We start from the raw sequence: 17,858 nt of genomic DNA on the forward strand, positions 1-17,858 counted from the left end.
CAGGTCCTCAGGTCCCACTGCATCACTGATGACTCAGAATTTCAGGTAGAGCAACTTTATTCAATGAGATTTCTGATTTAGCAGGCTATTTCAACATGGTAATTTGAGAGTCACTGGGCTAAAGGTCAATGAGCAGGAAAGGGTGGTATATGAGTCCCTGAAGTGGACAGGCACCAGAGTAATGCCTCATGCCAAGAAATGCCTACTTCTGCCCAGAGGCAATGAGAGACATTCCATGGCTTCAGTCATGAAGTGGCATCTCCTCCCATGTTTTATGGTCAATAACTGTGCAGAAAATGTGCTGGAAGGGACCACATCAGAAGCAGATACCTGTCAGAGGATGCAGGCAGTGGCTCAGGATACTTCTCATTCCATCACAGGACTAGCACAGAGGCTTAGTAGTGAGTGATTAGTAGTTTGTTTTCGGTATCTATAACACAGCATCTGACATTGGGCACTGCATATAAAGAACAGAGATTCGTTCTTGCAGTTCTGAATGTAAGGAAGGGCAAGGGCATGGACTCTGCAACAAGAGAAGCTTTCTTGCTCATCCATCTGATTCTGCAACAGTGAAAGATGAAAGCAAGAAGAAAAGCTGGCTTTTCTGTGAATCCAGTCAGGGCACAGGAATCTACCTCTGCGGTGGTGATATTGACCCCTTAATGAAGGCAGAGCCCTCATGATCTCATTGTGTCTCACTCTTCATCCTATGAGCACTGTGGCATTGCACTGGGAATTAACATTCTAATGTGTGAACACTGGAGAATGCATTTGTATAAAGCAAAGGAGCAGTTGAGATTATCCTGGTTCTGGCACCGTGGATGCACAAGAGGATGGGGGTCTTCATACTGTTGTGGCTCAAAGAAGCATGGGACAGAGTAAAAATCCAGATGGGTTGGATTTTGTGTGGGGATACTGTGCACACAGCATTGAATCTCTATGCTTCTCATCACTTCTGAGGGAAACAATATGTCTATGTGTAGGAAGCCACATGGAATGGTCCCTACTACAAACATGGATAAAAAAAAAAGTGGGTTACAGCCCAGCCTTATTGAAGCAGCAGAGACAACAGTCAGGTATGTAAAGGAATCAACCCAGAGTCTGTAAGTATTGGATGCAAGAATATCTGTATGGGACAGATATCATTTCTCTTTCTTGTTTGAATTTTTTATTTCATACACAAGTACTATATTTACATTATTCCTGCCCCTCCATGTATTCACTCCAACTCCTTCTGTGTTCAGTCTACAAACTCTCAAATTCCTGACCTCTTCTTTAATATTATTATTGTTAAATATATGTGTATATACACTTATGTGTGAGTGTGTGTGTGTGTGTGTGTGTGTGTGTGTGTGTGTGATGAATCCATTTACTGTTAGTCATATATACATGTTTGAGGGTGGCAACTTAGGATTGTAAAACGTATGTGGTAACACTTACCTGGGAAAGACTGATGTTACCTCTCTCCTACCAGCTGTTAAGTGCCTATAGCTCATTATTTTGGCATGAAGCATTAAGAAATTTCCCTCATCCAAATTAGCATGTCAACTACTGTTGTCATTGGGAAGATCTTGTTGAAGAAGCGATATTGGTGAGGTTTGATAGATGCAAATTCTGTGTCACATATAAAAAGCATTATCTGTAATAAATGTCCTGGAAGTGGTCATCATTTCTATCCCCCTGTCTCTGGCATGGGACAGTACAAGCTCACCATAAACAAGAGCCTTGCAAGCCCTTCCACATGGAACCCAGAGGGAGGATTATTTCCTCCTCTCTCAGCCTTGGAGGCTACTGTTGCCCCTCTCTCAAGTCTGTAGCTTGTATCGGGCTCTGTTCCAGGGTTCCCTCTCTCATTCTACTCTGTTATAGCCTAGGACTTACCTCCATGTCCCTCTACTCATCCATTTTTTGAGTTCTGTTCTATTCTCAGCATACACACTTGAGACATGCTAGGAAAAAAGAAAACACAAAGGCTGGCTTAAAAGCACGTATGTTGGATGGCTGCTCAAAAAGCCCAATGTAAAGAAAACAAAATCACACACACACACACACACACACACACACACACACACACACACACATGTGTATACACATATATACATGCAGTCAGCCCAAGGACCAGTGATAGAGACTGAGGCCTAAGCTAGTCAATCTAGAAAAGGGTTCAGCCATGGTACATTACAGAGTGACCACTGCCTACCCTCTTCTACAAGAGTGATACTCATAACTTGTACCATTAAAGACCTTTCATCCATGCTGTCCTGTTTCTCCAGGAGATAAACTCATAGAACCTCTGGGGACTGAGAATGACTTCTGGGGCCCTACAGGACATGTGGCTACTGAAGTGGTTGACAGAGAGAGAAACATGTACCGGTGAGTGAACTTTGCATGGCAGAGGCTTGCTTTTCACAGTCTAATTTCCATTATGGATGCCCAGAGATAGACCCCCAACACACTCTCTATGGTAACTTCTTCCTTTGCCAATGCAGAAGGCTGGGCCAGAACTACAATAGAATTTGGGCCTGTTGTAAAAATAGGGGTCTTCTTCAAAATTTTTTCAGAAATTTATAAAGTAAGAAACAAGTACTTCCCTGTCCGGTTCCTCAGATCCATCAACCATTTCTAATTTGTTTCAACTACACTCATTCTTTCTTTGTCAACACTGTCACAGTCTTGTGACCGTACAGATATCACAGTAATATATGGCCAAGACATCATAGGATTTCACCCACAATAATTTTACTAGGCATCCGTATGCTTAAGATAGGACCTATGCTTAAGATAGTCTTCCACAACCAGCACATCACCAACAGCTAAACTGTGCTGACCTGAGTACTTCATTTCACCTAAACAGTCTGTGCTCAGCTTTGCTCATTATGTGAAATGTAGTCTTTCTGGTAATTACTTTACTCCTGCTATAAACAGCCTTCCACTCCATATGATGTTTGTTTTTCCTGTCTCTTATCTTTCCACTTCATCCCTGTAGTCTCTACATTCTTACTTTACTAACAACCCTGTGTGCCAAGGATCCCCTGAAGCTGAGAACATGATCGTGTGTATGCCACCCCTATCCTACAGAAATTATAGTCTCGGGAATAATGACTGACTAAATACACAATGATGGTATCTTCCATGACCTGTTACCCTCCTCCAACACGGTCACAGTCACTGTCTCAGCTAAAGAAATTGTCACTCTTCATTTCCTCCCACAGAAACTGACACTCTTCTACCCAACAGAGAGCTTCAGGGGTTCTTGGCACACAGGGCTGTTAGTAAAATAAGAATGCAGAGAATACAGAGATGTAATGCAAAGGTAAGAGACAGGAAAAACAAATATCATGAGGAAGGGGGTGCTGTTTATAGCAGGAATACAATAATCACAAGAAAGAGTACATTGCCAAACAGCATTAAGAAAGTATTTTTTCAGGACCAACAATTCACCACTATTGTCATCAGATAGGCTCTCATTATTAGGAAATGTACACTTTAAGAATATAAACACTAAAAACTGAAGATGTATCTGATTATTTGAGCCCTTGTCTAGTGTGTACCAGGTTTTAGGTTTATCCCACAAACTTCACACACACACACACACACACACACACTCATACCTATTTCATCACTCTCATCACCATCACAAGAGGAGCTGACTGCTTCCTACATGTGTTACACAGAGATTTGCATTAGGTCACTCAGTATTCACAGGTCTCTAAGATGATGTTGTCATTAACCCTATGTACAGATGAGGAAACAGAATATGAGGTTAAATGACTAATCAGGGATTTGTATAGACAGCAGAAAAACAAAACTCAGAGACAGCTGCCTGAAGTCTGCTGTGTCCTGAGGTCTGCACTGGGTCTGCACACAACAGATGAGTACTGCTGGTGTTAACTGCTGCCTGCCTCTCCCTCATCCAGAGTTCAGTTGCCCGTGGCTGGCTCCTACCACTGTCCCAGCACAGGACTCCACTTTGTGGTGACAAGGGCAGTGACAATCGAGATTAAATTCTGTTCCTGGAGCCAATACCTGGACAAGACTCCCTTGCAACACAGTCTCATGGTGGTTGGACCTCTGTTTGACATCAAGGCTGAGCAAGGAGCTGTGACTGCTGTGTACCTCCCTCATTTTGTGGCTCTCCAAGGTAATCAAGGGAAGCTTAAGGAGGAAGGTTGTAATAATGGGTGACTTGACCGGCCATGGAGGAACTAAAGAATGGTGGGTGATAAAGAAGTGTTTCAAGGTTTCCTTAATGGGGCACAGCAGTTTACAGAGGTGGACAATGATATGTTTTGTCATCCCTTCTTGTCTGATATATCTTCTTTGAAGCACATGTCTCCAAGCCTTATAACTTTATTTCTGTTTTACCAGGGGTATCCCTAATTAGACAGTGATGTCCTCAGTAGCAAAATTAACTGGTGCTTATCAAGTACTCTTTAAAAGTATGTCCCTCAAATTGTATTTTTTTCTGCTCAGATGGAAGAGTGTCCTGGGGCTTAGAAGCCCAGGAACCATACAATTCTGAGGGGAGAAGGTATCCCAAAGGAAGGGCATCCTGAGACATGGGAGCTCAGAAACCACACAGCTCTGAGAGGGAGCATTGTCAGCAAAGGCATTGCAGCTCCCAGGGGAGGGTCTCCCCAGCTGAGCTGAGGAGCTCAGGAGCCTCAGCCCTGCTCCTTCTCTTCAATTCTTCTCTTCTCTTCATTGCTTCTTGACTTCTTAGAGTCTTCCAATCAGAGAGTCACATAAGAAAGAAAATCCCACTTTTGCAGAAGCTCCATGTCTGTTGGGCTTCTGGGGAGGCTGGAGAGGAGGTGTTGCCATAGTAGACAGCTCCTGTTGGCCAGGTCCTGCAGTGGAGTTTCACCAAGGCTCTAAGCTAAGGCAGGAGAGAAGGTGTAGCTACAGTGGACAGCTCCTCAGGGCAGCATCTACTCTGATATATCATGGTGCCACAATTTTAACAGGAGCTGCCATTTTGCACAGCTCCTGTGAGACACTTTGCTGCAACAGCCATAGTCTGGGGCAGGAAGGAGGGGCTTACCACTGGTTTGAAGAGGTTTTTGGAAAGTAAATCTTCAAAACTATAAGAACCATTTGTTACTTAGGGTCAACCAACACTGTAAGCCATTACACTCCTACAGGCAGGGAGAAAGTGATGTCACCACATGCCCTTTGAGAACTAGAGCCACAAAAATAGAGTGTTCTTAGAAGAGGGAAGACTCATAAAGTGTTCCAAATACAGTGATCTCTATATATTCCTTCAGAAATGGTCTGATAAATACAAGATTCCCAATGAATAATCTCATAAAGAAAGCCAATACTATAGTCTGTAATTCTAGCACTCTGGAAGCTGAGGCAAAATAAATTAAAATTCAAGAGCATTCTAGACCACACAGCCAGACTCTACCAAAAAAGCAATAATAACAAGAAAACCAGGAGTAGTACAAGTAGCTGTTGAGGTTTACTTCCTCTCCTGCTTCAAGGAGCACAGCAATAAGATTGCCAAGACACCAGTAGAATCCAACTCACAACAAAGGAAAAATTTGTTTGTTCATAGTATGAAGATGATGAGTAGGAGGTGGGGGAGAGGTGGGGTGACACAACACACAGACACACACACACATGCACACGCATGCATGCACACATATGCGCCCCTAACAACCTGAAGCAGTTGGGAGAACTAGCCCTAGGGTCATCACAGTGGGTGAGCTAGCTCAGCCTATGACTAGCCACAGCACTTGGGAGAGCCATACCTGCAGCTTGCCTGGGCAGCATACTACTGCTGACCATGGTCAAGGGGAAATGAATGAACCATCCCAGTGAGCTGGCCCCATCACCCATCTGCAATCAGGTAACATGGGTCAGTAGCAAAAGAGATGCCCTCTGCCCTCTTGCCCATCACCACCTGAAGCAGTTCAGAAATCTAACCTGAGGGTAATAAGAGTGGGCCCATTAGCAGGAACCACATTAAGTTGACAAGTGACATTCATCTTCACAGTTCTAACCATTGTCAATGTCATACTCAAGCACATCACTGAATCATAACTATCTAATCTCTGTCTCTAAAGTTTCAGTTTCATCTCATCATGAAAAATACAATCTAGTTTCAAAGATCACATTAGACCTTAATAACTCTAACAGTTCAAAAGTCTACCTCTGAAAAGAGATACAAGGCTATGTCTTAACCATGAGCTCCTATGAAATAAAAAAAAAAAAAACCAAGTTACATACTTCCAATGTACAATGGCACAGGATAATGACTGACATTCTAACATGGAAGAATCAGAGCATAGTAAGGGGTGCTCAGATTACAGCAAGACAAACTCCATAATCACAATTTCTGTAACTCTGTGTCCAGACATGGAATTCATGGTATCATTCACTGAACTCCAAAAGTCTTAGAGAGCTCCAACTCTATAGTTCTACAAATGAAGCACACATAGCCTCTCTGTTAAGCCATGTATCTACTCCTTGCCTATAACTTTATTTAGCAGAAAAAAATATGGTTCTGGATTCTCCAACATCCTAGTATTTATAGTCCCTCTTTGGTTTCACTTTCAAAGGTTCATTGAATGACCTCCCAGGACCTCCTCACAGAATCTTTGACTCAAGACACATTGACTGGATTCAGGTGGATTTGAAGCTGTACATCATGACTCAATGGACCCCCTCAATAGAGCATCTTTCAAACATAAAAAACCTACAGAGATGATACTGTCAAGTTCTAGTGACAGCTTTGAGATGTGGCCACACCGATAGCTGTATGACATGCTGACCATAGGAAAGCTCTTACTAGAGTGTTTTTGGAACAGAGAAAGGCATCAGTTAAGGCTTTCTGCCTTTAAATGAATTTGGCTCTTCACAAGATGAAGCCTATAGGGTGAGATTTTATCAAAACATCTTTTCTATTGCCACAGTACAGTACAGTTTTCCCTTCTGTGATGATGATCTCTTTAACAACTACAGCTGATTTTGAAGAATCATTCAGAAAGTTTTTTTTCAAGAAACATCTCCTGACAAATTAGTCCCCTATATTTAAATTCATCTTCACTCATATTCAGGACACTAATACAATAAATCTACATATTGAGCAAATAAAAATCTTTCTATTCTCTGGAACCTCAGGAGCAGGCCTTTACTGACCCTCAGCATCCTTGTCTTTCCTGCATTCACTGGAATGTCACCATGAGCTCTGCTCTCAGGAGAGTAGAGTATTTACAGGCCTAAGTATCAAATTCTTCAATATTCTATACACAAAACAGTTCCAAAGGTCTAAGAATCACTTGATCTGGCTTTTTTATAGCAACAATCCAACTCCTAATATCAACTCTCTGTCCAGGTTACTTTACTTGTGACTCAAAAAGATATATACCTGACCAAAGAAACTCAAAATAAAATAGATTTATTTTGCATCACAGTTCAAAAGCAAAGTCAGCTCATCCTGACATGGAAGTCTGAGAACATGGAAGTATGGCACCTGATAAACTTGCATCACCAGATCAGGAACAGAGAAGAGTCAACGTTTGTGCTCATGTGACCTTATCCATTTAACACAGGCCTGGATTCTGGTCCATGGAATGATATTACCCACCTGGGATAGATCTTCCCAAATCAGTTACCCAAATCATGATAATCTCCTTCTATTATGCCCCCAGGCCTAGATACGTGGTAATACTAGATTTCATTAAGTTCACATATAACCTGAGGGTTGTCAAGTTTCTGGCTGTTGAAGTAATTATTTAAAAACACCCGCTGGTTAAGCTATCTAAGCTGCAGTGGCTCTGCATAGCTCAACAGCCATGTTGAGGCCACGTGTACACTGCAGCTAGAAATGGCCAGCCAGAAACACCAGCCCTGCCACCTATGAGACACTAGCATGGGAGATGGCTCTGCCAATCTTCCACGCTGTCTCTGCAAGGCTGGGCATTGCCCAGAACATCCCACCAACCACGAAGGCTCAGTACAAATGAGACTCTAATGCTTAGATCATCCAAAGGCTTATATATTTGGTGATAACCAATAACAAAATGCCCACTCAATCAGAGGTGTAACCCAATACCCAACCTAGATATACCAACTACCTTTGACTGCAGGAGACACGTGAACATCTGCCTCCATGGTTCCCTCTCTCTTGTCTCTCTCCCTCTCCTAGCTCCTCCTCTTCTGCCTCCTCTTCCTATCCTTACTCCTCCTCTTTCTTTCCTTACTCCTCCCACCTTAGCTCCTCCTACATCTGGCAGTATCCTCTGAGACTATATCCATTATAGCATTGGTAGAGTAGACCATCATAAAGCCCCACTCCACTGTGAATATTCATGCAGCAGCTATCCAGAGACAAAGTCAAAGCTGTCTCCCAATAAGAGGCAGTCTGCATGAGTCACTCGTGGATGCAAATCATATTTACTGTCCTTGGCATCATGAATTAGTAGTGAGAAAACAGATGACAATTCTGCAGTGTTGTCACTGGAAGTTAATTAGTAAATCTAAAATTTTAGTCAGGTTTTCTCATAAACATCAAAAAAAAAATAAATACAAACTAAATAGAAATCATAATCAAGACAGAATACAGAAAAAAACTTTATTGGAGCTTACAGTTTCAGGGTATGACTCAAAGACTTTCATGGGAAGAAGCATGGCAGAAAGACTGCAGGCATGGCATTGGAGCTTACACAGTAGCTGAGCGCTCACATTCTGATGGGAGAGAAAGAAAACTGATAGTATATGAGCTTTGCAAACCTCAAAGCCCACCAGTCACACAGCTCCTTCAACAAGGGAATACCTCCTAATCCTTCCCAAGCTGTTCCAACAAATAGAGCAGCCCATTATCATTCAAACCACAAATTCACAATCATTCTCAATCATGGGGTACTAGTTTCCCAGACCAGCATGGATAGATGAAAATACTATGTCTACATCCCTTAAATCTCTTCTTCAACAGATGGAAAGGTGGACACCTCCTTGTTCCATGTTGCCCACTTTCAAGAACATGGAATGGTCCTAGAAATCCCAGCAAGAGTGGAACAGCATTATGCAATACTGGAAAAGCCAAGCTTCTCCCCAGTGGGAGTTCTACTGAGATTGATTCCTGCTGTTGGACAATTCATCCCCATCACTTCCATCACATTGATCTACTATCACCTCTATCTCAAGGACGTCACCTTTCACCTTTACCTGGTCCCCAATGACTGCACTATTCAGAAGGTGACACTGAGGACTACAAATGTGGGGCATGGAGGGCAAACAGAAAATTTGAGTTATAGCTAGTGAGACCCTTGGGGAGATTCTGAACTGAGAGTTGAGATGTGTTTCTGTATGGGGAACCTGGTGTGCCTATACAATTCTGCCTTCTTCTTGCGCCCTGCCCCACACCAGAGTCTCACTCAACTGTCTTTGATGCCAAATTACTAATCCCCAAATAGACTCTATAGCATCTTTCCACCCACCAGAAAGATGAAAATGCTCTATGCTCAAACTACAGCAGCTCCTTTCTTCTGTGGCAGTTACTCTGTTCCCACAGTGATCATGAACAGGGCCAACAATCCAAATATCAGTGTGTCAGAACACAAGGTAGATGGGAGCTCATGAGGTGTCATCACCCTATCCCACAAAATGTACTGATCAACCACCTCACTTCATTGAGATCAGATGTTTTGTCCCAGAAATCTAGATAAATCACTATCTGTAATGTTCCCAGGCAATTGATGATGAAGAAATGAAGTTTCAGTTTGTGCGCATAAACAAGCCACCTCCAGTGGACACTCTTTATGTTGGTTCCCGCTATATCGTGTCTGGCTCCAAAAAGGTGGAAATTATCCCAAAGGTGAGCATCCAGGTGTTTCTGAGACAAGGCTTGGGAAACCTGTGAGGCTGGTTACAGGGCTTTGTAGAAAACTGAGACTGAGGAGAAAGCAATTAAGATTTGGGATGAGCAAGAATACATCAAAGTTAGGTGAAAATTAATTTAAGGAACACAACAAGAATGCAGAGCAGGCCTGGGAACTGGAGGAATTAGATTCAGTCTGGCACAGAGAAAGTTCTGGCTAAACATGGAGAGAAGAAGCCCAGGCTGAGAATTTGTGAGCAGGGTTTTCAGGATGAGCTTCACTCATCCATGGCTGTTATGGTTTGAATCTGAAATGTCTCCTACAGCTGTGAATGTTTAAACAGTAAAGCTTGGTCTCCAGACAGTGATAGTATTTTGGGAATTTGTGGAATGAAGTCTGTGAGGCCTGTCTATCAGAAGCAAGCCAGATGTGGCATCCCTGGAGGCTTACAGCCTTGCCCTGCTCCCACATCAGACTGCTCATTCCTGAGCCTCTGGATATAACAGACCATGACACAAGTTTTTCCACAAAGAATGGACCCCCAGCTTCGATGCATTCCCCACCATGAAACTAAACAACAACATAAACTTTTCTTAAGGTGTTTCCTGTCAGATTTTGTCAGAAGAATCATGAGAAAAGAAACAGCATGCTGGGTCCTCAGCCTTTTGAGGAAATATGCATGTTCAAAGGCTGTGCATCACTGAAGTGCAAAAGATAGTCACTGTCTAATGTGGTGTGCAAGATCAAGACATTATGAGGTTGTGGATAGCCTTCATTTATATGAATAGATGCTCCTCACACAGCCTGTCTCTCCTCTCTTTTCTCTCCTCTCTCCTTTCTTCCCCTCTCTCCTTTCTTCCCCTCTCTCCTCTTTCTCTCTCTCTCTCTCTCTCTCTCTCTCTCTCTCTCTCTCTCTCTCTCTCTCTCTCTCTGTCTCTCTGTCTCTCTCTCTTTCTCCAGGAACTGGAGCTGTGCTACCGAAGCCCTGGGGAATTCCAGCTCTTTTCTGAGATCTACGTTGGTCACATGGGTTCAGGGATTAAACTGCAACTCAGAGACAAGAGGCATATGAAACTCATATGGGAGGCCTTGCTGAAACCAGGTAAAATTAGTTTAAGACTAGAATCCCTCCAAGTTGAAGAAGGGCAATGATTAAGGAGAGGTGTGTTGTCATTTTTACTTGGCACCTCAAAATAGATCGATCATGTGCTTTTCTGGATCAATAAAAGGTGATAGGACCACAGTTTAAACTATGACACTGTGTTAATCAGCTCTTCACAATTGTGACAAATATGTAAGAAAAAAGACTTTAAAAGAAGAAAGGTTTCCTTTGATTCGAGGTCTTAGAACCAAGTTTCCATCAATGGTCAGTTGCCTCCATCTCTTTGAGCCTGATGTAAAACAGGATATCATGGAAGTGGGAGCTTCCATTTGAGAGAAAAGGCTTTTTGTGTGGTAGCTCAAAAGCAAAAAGAGTGGGGGAGAGACAAAGAGAGAGGGGGGATTGGGAAGAAGAGGAGTAAGTGGAGGTAAGAAGAGAAGAAAGAAAGTCCATTCACCATGTTCTCTCCCAGACATGCCCAGTGACTGTCCTTCTCCAACTGTACACTCCTATGAGATTCTCTTTCCATTCTCAGTCCATCACTCCATGATGAGAGCATTGGTGTATGGCTTCATTCATAGACTCATAGCCCTCAGAACATACACCTTTGAATACTGCTGCAGGCCCAGTCTTTCAACACATGATCATTTTTCAGGGAACATATTATATGCAAAGTACCACATGCCCTAAGCAACCTTTTCTCAATCCTGTGTTCTCTTTCTGCTCCCACTGCCCTGGAAGTGACAGATTGAGGTGCACAAAGATCTGGCTCCAGTTTACATAACAGCTCAAGTTTACAGCGACAGGATTTTACAACATGAGATACTCAATCTTAAGTCTATATATAATGTGTATTAATATATTACTTTTAACAATTCTATACTTGCATATCATTCACTGTAGTAACTCCACCTTAAAAAAGTTAATAAGCAAAGGAAAGAAAAGTCCTCTCTACTCTCCCTCCTTCTCCTGCCAGCTCTGATTCTTTTCTATAAATCTCTTTGACACATTCAAAGGGGTTTTCTTTGTCTCACAGAGTTTAACTTGGACCATCTGTGTGACCAAGAGTTTTGTACTATCCTGAAGAACATAGTGATCACACCTACAGGTATACAGATAGAATATTTACCTCTCCGAATCGAATAATTTATTACTAGCAAATAGTTTAATAGTAAGTGTACTGTCCCTACAAGCTGCTTCCCCATGGGTAACTGATTGATGGACAGGTCCAACTAGTGAGGGTCCAGACACAGGAGGAGTGGGTGCTATGAGTTCAATATGGCCATGGCAACACCCTGCTTATAAGACAGCACTTCACAAGCCTTCTCCATACAGTATGTTGCTGTATTCTCTCTAATTCGCCTTCTGCCATGTTACTTAAGCCTTAAATGGGATGATATAAATGACTTACTTACAGGTGTGAGTATTCACCCATACTTTTTTCTCAGCCTCCTGTACAGGCATGAGTATGTGCAGTCACTTCCGTTCACACCAAACAGATACTTTTCTGAGGTATGCTGAAAGTAGATTTGTCTATGCTATAAACATAGATATTTAGCAGGGCATTAGTACTATGTCCATTTAGATAAGCAGCAATAGCAGCTTCTCTCAAGAACCTAAGATTTCTACAGACCTGGACTGGTTTATTTGCTTTACAATTTTACACTGCTAGGGATGCAGTCTATCTTATGGCGTGGGAATCGTGGAGCTAGTGACTGCTCCCATCATGTTTGTGCCACTGTGCAGCAGAGGGGCCACTTTGGCAGGTTGGTTTGTGATCATAGAGAACCCAGCTGAGTCAGACTGTTGTTGATGCCTTTTCTTCCTCAGCAGCCTGAGGGCTTAAAACAAAAAGAAACTTCTAACTCAGCTCCAGCCTGAATTCTCTATACTGCATGTCTAAGAGGTGCAGTGTATTCAACACTAATGCCCTATCTACTAGATCTTCTGGGGAACTAGTCAGAATGACATGAGCATGTATTGTCTTAGGGATCTCCAGGACTTCCCTACCCACAAAAAATCCTGAGATTTCCCAAATTTGACCTGGGTTTTTGTTTTGAAACTCATTACTTCTAGGATCTCCATCTCAAGGTTTGTATGGTGTTACGTTTTTTTTTTATAGTTACTAAAGTAGTAGGTTCCTCATCTACCTACAATTTACCAATCTGCTATTGTCCTTTTTTCCATCCCTAAGGCTAAGTCCCACTTCTAGTTTTCTGGTTTAAAGAGGTTTAGAAGTTTCATATAACAGATGTATTGCATCCTTCTAGGCATAAGTGAGTAATTCCAGGCAGTGTTTCTCTATGTAGTAAGCCCAGGCCTTGATCTCACAGAGATCTGCTTGCCTCAACCTCCAGAGTGCTGAGATTAAAGATGTGTGCCACCATACTGAGCATCCATATAATTTTTCTTAATTCTCTCTTTTGAAACTCACTAAGATCTATTCCTTTCCATATGGGAGCATATTCAGGTATTGGAGGATTATAACCATTGCCCACTTGTATCCCCAGACTTACATCTTGGTTTTGAAATTCATGGTCACTCTGCCATTTTCTTCATTAGATGCTCCAGTTTATAGAGAGCTCAGAATGCACCAAGATGATCAACATAGCATGGATTTTAACCCATATCATCTTTCCTTCATACAAATGGAACCAGAACTTCCCAGCACTACAAACTAAGTCCTTGGGCTGACTTCCCTAAACTGTTAGAGCACAGTGGATGTAGGGACCTCTCAAACCCTTGAGGCTTATTTATGAGCTGCAGTTTATTAATCTCCTTCACATGTGGATGAAATTCATTCACTATTCCCCTGTGCTCAGTCTTGCTTCACCTGAATTCTACCACCAAATCCAGAACACAAGTTTGTCATTTGTAAGTATACAAAATCAAACAAGGACAAAAAGATCTTTTTCTTACCAAAATGATTTAAGCCATCTTGAAAAGGACGTGATTGTTATCTACAAGGAATTCAGTCAAGGATAAAATTGAGTCTAAGATTATGTGGTAGAAGTGTCTATGGCTCATTCCCAGGTCTATTCTCTCTAGAGTGATAGACTAGGCCTAAGATGCCCTGAATAACTGAAGAACTGTTCACCTTCCAGATTATATCAGAATATCTGTAGTTTATTCTTAAAATCCCAGGCATGTGTAAGGGATTCACAGAATGCCCTGAGTGTTGGTATTGACATCATTACAGATGTTTCATCTCTCCTTTCTTCCAGGAGACCTCAGACCTGCTCTGCCCATGAATGCACAAGCCTGTAAAGGTTAGTAAAAACTCTAGAGTCTAGAGAAGTCAATAGTATTCTGCTGAAGAAACCTTGAGAGAAGAGTAGAGGGTAATAAAAAAAACTCACTTTGAGAATGTAGGAGAGGCTCATACCAAGGGTAGAGTTCCTCTTACAAACCTTGCATTTTTTCCTGGTGACAATGGCTCTACTCACTTCCAAACTGAATACCACACCAAGAACCCCTCCTCCTGGTTATGCAGCATGTCTCTCTGATACCTTGTCTCAACAACATAATGCTATTTTTCTATTGGCCTTACAGAGAAAGAAGGGAGCCAGGGGTACAGAAGAAATGAACAGTTACAGGAAAAGAGCAAGAAGTGGGCAGCCAGTCAAAGATGCCAAGGAGCATTTCCTTGCTCAGTGCCTTTCTCATCTTTACCCTTAGATGCTCCTTCCTTGATACACTTCATGGACCAGCATCGGGAGCAGCTGGTGGCCCGAGTGACATCAGTGGACCCTCTACTGGACAGGCTGCATAATCTGGTGCTGAGTGAAGAATCATATGAGGCAGTGCGGGCTGAGACCACAAACCAAGACAAGATGAGGAAGCTCTTCAGCTTCAGCCGATCCTGGAGTCAAGCCTGCAAAGACCAATTCTACCAAGCTCTGAAGGAGACCCATCCTCACTTAGTCATGGACCTCCTGGAGAAGTCAGGCAGGGTCTCTTTGGGATCCTGACATCGGTGAGCACTCTCCTTAGAGTCCTGATCCACCTGGACTTCTTTTGGTCCTTAGTTTCTCCATCTGTAACCAGTTGCCATGTGAGTTTCCTTTCTGATAGCACTGTTTTCAGGATAACTCTTGGGGATCCAAATGTTCCCCCTAGGTTTCCCCAGCTAGATGATCATGTGAGTTGAGCATCTCAGAAGACACCCGGTGAGGCTAGTAAGTCTATTCAGGCCTTTTCCAGCCTCCTTTGATGGTCAGAGTGGACAGCCTCAAGCTAACCTGACCCACCATGATACAAGCAGGATAGGGATCCTGAGAATAAAAACAAAGAGATGATAGTTTTCCCTGAAAAGTCAATGTCTTATGAATAAGAAAGGAGGAGGCCTTTAAAACTCATGTTGTCTGGTCAAAGATGTAGGGAAGTCACATGATACAACATGCAAAACGCCTCAGATTCAGTGCACACTGTGAATTAATCTTGGGCAGTTGCATATGCACAGACCTTTGGTTCTTGTGATGAATTTGCAAGTCTCACATTTGGTTACATCATCCCATATGGAGGTGTGAGTCAAGGTGACAAGGCTTTCCCTCTGGATCATGCTCTGCATCCCTTGCTGCAAGGCCCATAAACAGAGCAGTTAGTCAGCTTCTCAGTGTCATCCATCTTTCCTCTTTACACTGAAGGTGTGCTAGCTCTGCTGTGTGGATCTCTGTGCCCTGCTTCTCCTTCTTATTTGGAATACAGTAGTTTCTCATTCTAACTCCTGCCCTTACTAGATCACAGACTGGCAGTTTCAGCCAAGACATCTTACTCAGAATCCTCCAGCATTTTATTGGATATTTCCAAGTTTTGAGCTTCCTTTCTGTGATACTGACTCCATCAGGAATTTAGAAATGACTTAAACTAAACCAATAAATCAATGACACATAAAACCAAGGTTCTTAAAAGTTTATGATAAATAGGACACACTGTGCTGTCAGGGTTCTTAAATGTGTGTGATGGACAGGACACACTGAGCTTATCTGTAAGTAAGTAAAAATGCTAAAATATCAACAGTTAATATATATTTTATACAGTGAGCATCTTAAAACTTATTAAAAGGAAATATATTTGATTTCATGAATTATTGATGTATTAAAATGAGTTCCCATCACTTTCTCTGTCTTCTCACTGCAATGCAAGGTCATCAAGTGCTCTGTCTGACCCATGTCTCCATATGGATTTGGATAGGATGGGCAGAGACAAAAGCCCTGACAGAATAGACACTCTGTGGCCAACAGCAAATCTGCACTGGAACAGCCTCCATAACCAAGGTTCTCAAGTTGGCTCCTCCAGAGGACAAGTCGCCCGGAGAGTGGTCACAACTGGTTGCTTCAGTGAGAAATGGCAATTTGCAAAGAGAACAGTTTTAGTGAATAGAATATCTTAGTATTAACTTTTCTTCCAAGAAATATTATTAGTCTTTCTGTGGTCTCTGTCTAAGGATGTGATCTGCAGCCTGCACAGCTAGTGTCCCTTTAATACAAACAATGATGTGGTGCCAGCAAGAGACACCTGCAACTGCAGAAAGTGTCAGGCCCTTTAATAATTCCAAAGGGAGAGTAAGTATTTATAAATGGAGACTTTTAAAGTACAAACTCATCTTACATAAACCAATAACTTGAAAGAAATACACTTTTTATAATAAAAGAAATGTATTGACATGTTTACATTTTGTGTTAATGATAATTAAACAGAATTATAACAGTTAACATCTTAAAATTAAACTTAGGATGGCTAAGGGTTCATTTTTAAATGTTGTACATAAAGGGAAACTGACAGAGATGTTAAGTGAGAGCTATCGGCTTCGGTGGCAGTCTGCCGGATAAAAGGTTTGTGTGTTTGCTTTTGTTTTGTTTTTGTGTTTGTCGTTGCTATTGTTGTTTTGAACTTTAAATACCCATTCATAAAGACTGTTTTGTGTCAAGTTAACAGTGTGGCTTAGCAGTCCATATAATGTGTTTACCTGTGTGACCTGATACCAATAGTCACAACAGAAAGCAGAATGGTCCTGCTTCTTGGCTGGAGCGTGGTGGAGTGGCCTGGGGTGTACATAGCAGTGTTTACCAGCCTGGTCCATCCTTACAATCCTAGTATGTTGAAACATTTGGTGTCTTCAAGAAAAATAAAATTAAAAACCAAACACTTTGGCTCTTTACACGTCCAGTGTTTTGCTATTTAAAAAATACTTATTTTTTTAGTCTATGTCTATTTATTTTTAATCCAGGGATAAAGATGGAGCAGAGGTTGAAGGAATATCCAACCAGTGACTGACCCAACTTGAGACACAACCCATATAAGAAAGCCAGTCTCTGACACTATTAATGATACTTTGCTATCCTTGCGGATAGGAGCCTAACATCACTTTTCCTAAAAGGCTTCAACTAGCAGTGGATGAAAACAGATACAGAGACCCACAGACAACATCAGGTAGTGCTTGGGAGGCTTGCAGAAAAGTGAGAGATAGAACTGAGCAAGCTGGAGGAGGCAAGGACACTACAAGAACACTTACAGAGTCAACTAACCTGGGACCATGGGGTCTCAGAGAGATGAGATGGAACGACCAACCAAAGACCATGCATTGTCTGGACCTTGGTCCCATACATGTAGCAGATGTACAGCTTGGTATTCATGTGGGTCCACTAACAATTGGAGAGGACTCTGTCTCTGTCTCTGTTGACTACCTTTGGATCCCTTTCCCCTAACTGAACTGCATGGTTGGGCCTCAGTGAAAAGAATGGGCTTAGGCCTATTGCAAGTGGGTGTCCCAGAATGGGGTAGAATTCAAGGGGGACTTCCCCTATACTGAGGAGAAATGGAGGAGGTTGCGGGAGGGATTTGTAAGGGTGAGACTGGGAGGAGAGGAAGGAGGGAAAATACAATCAGGATGTAAAGTAAATAAATAAATTTTTAATCTAAAAATAAAA

At 42.2% G+C, this 17,858-nt stretch overlaps 1 pseudogene across 1 annotated transcript in view; it reads left to right on the top strand.

Annotated features, from left to right (window-relative positions):
* The window catches only part of LOC117710285 (NACHT, LRR and PYD domains-containing protein 1a-like), a 36,899-nt pseudogene extending 19,862 nt beyond the window's left edge, over positions 1–17,037 (top strand). The window contains exons 6-13 of the transcript XR_013111228.1: positions 984–1,076; positions 2,274–2,373; positions 3,918–4,141; positions 8,942–9,204; positions 9,698–9,823; positions 10,788–10,929; positions 14,154–14,198; positions 14,608–17,037. The product of XR_013111228.1 is annotated as an NACHT, LRR and PYD domains-containing protein 1a-like (transcript). The remainder of the gene's footprint in view (positions 1–983; positions 1,077–2,273; positions 2,374–3,917; positions 4,142–8,941; positions 9,205–9,697; positions 9,824–10,787; positions 10,930–14,153; positions 14,199–14,607) is intronic.
* The last annotated feature ends 821 nt before the right edge of the window (positions 17,038–17,858 follow it).

The sequence above is a fragment of the Arvicanthis niloticus genome, chromosome 6 (genome assembly GCF_011762505.2).
Source record: "Arvicanthis niloticus isolate mArvNil1 chromosome 6, mArvNil1.pat.X, whole genome shotgun sequence".
NCBI lineage: Eukaryota > Metazoa > Chordata > Mammalia > Rodentia > Muridae > Arvicanthis > Arvicanthis niloticus.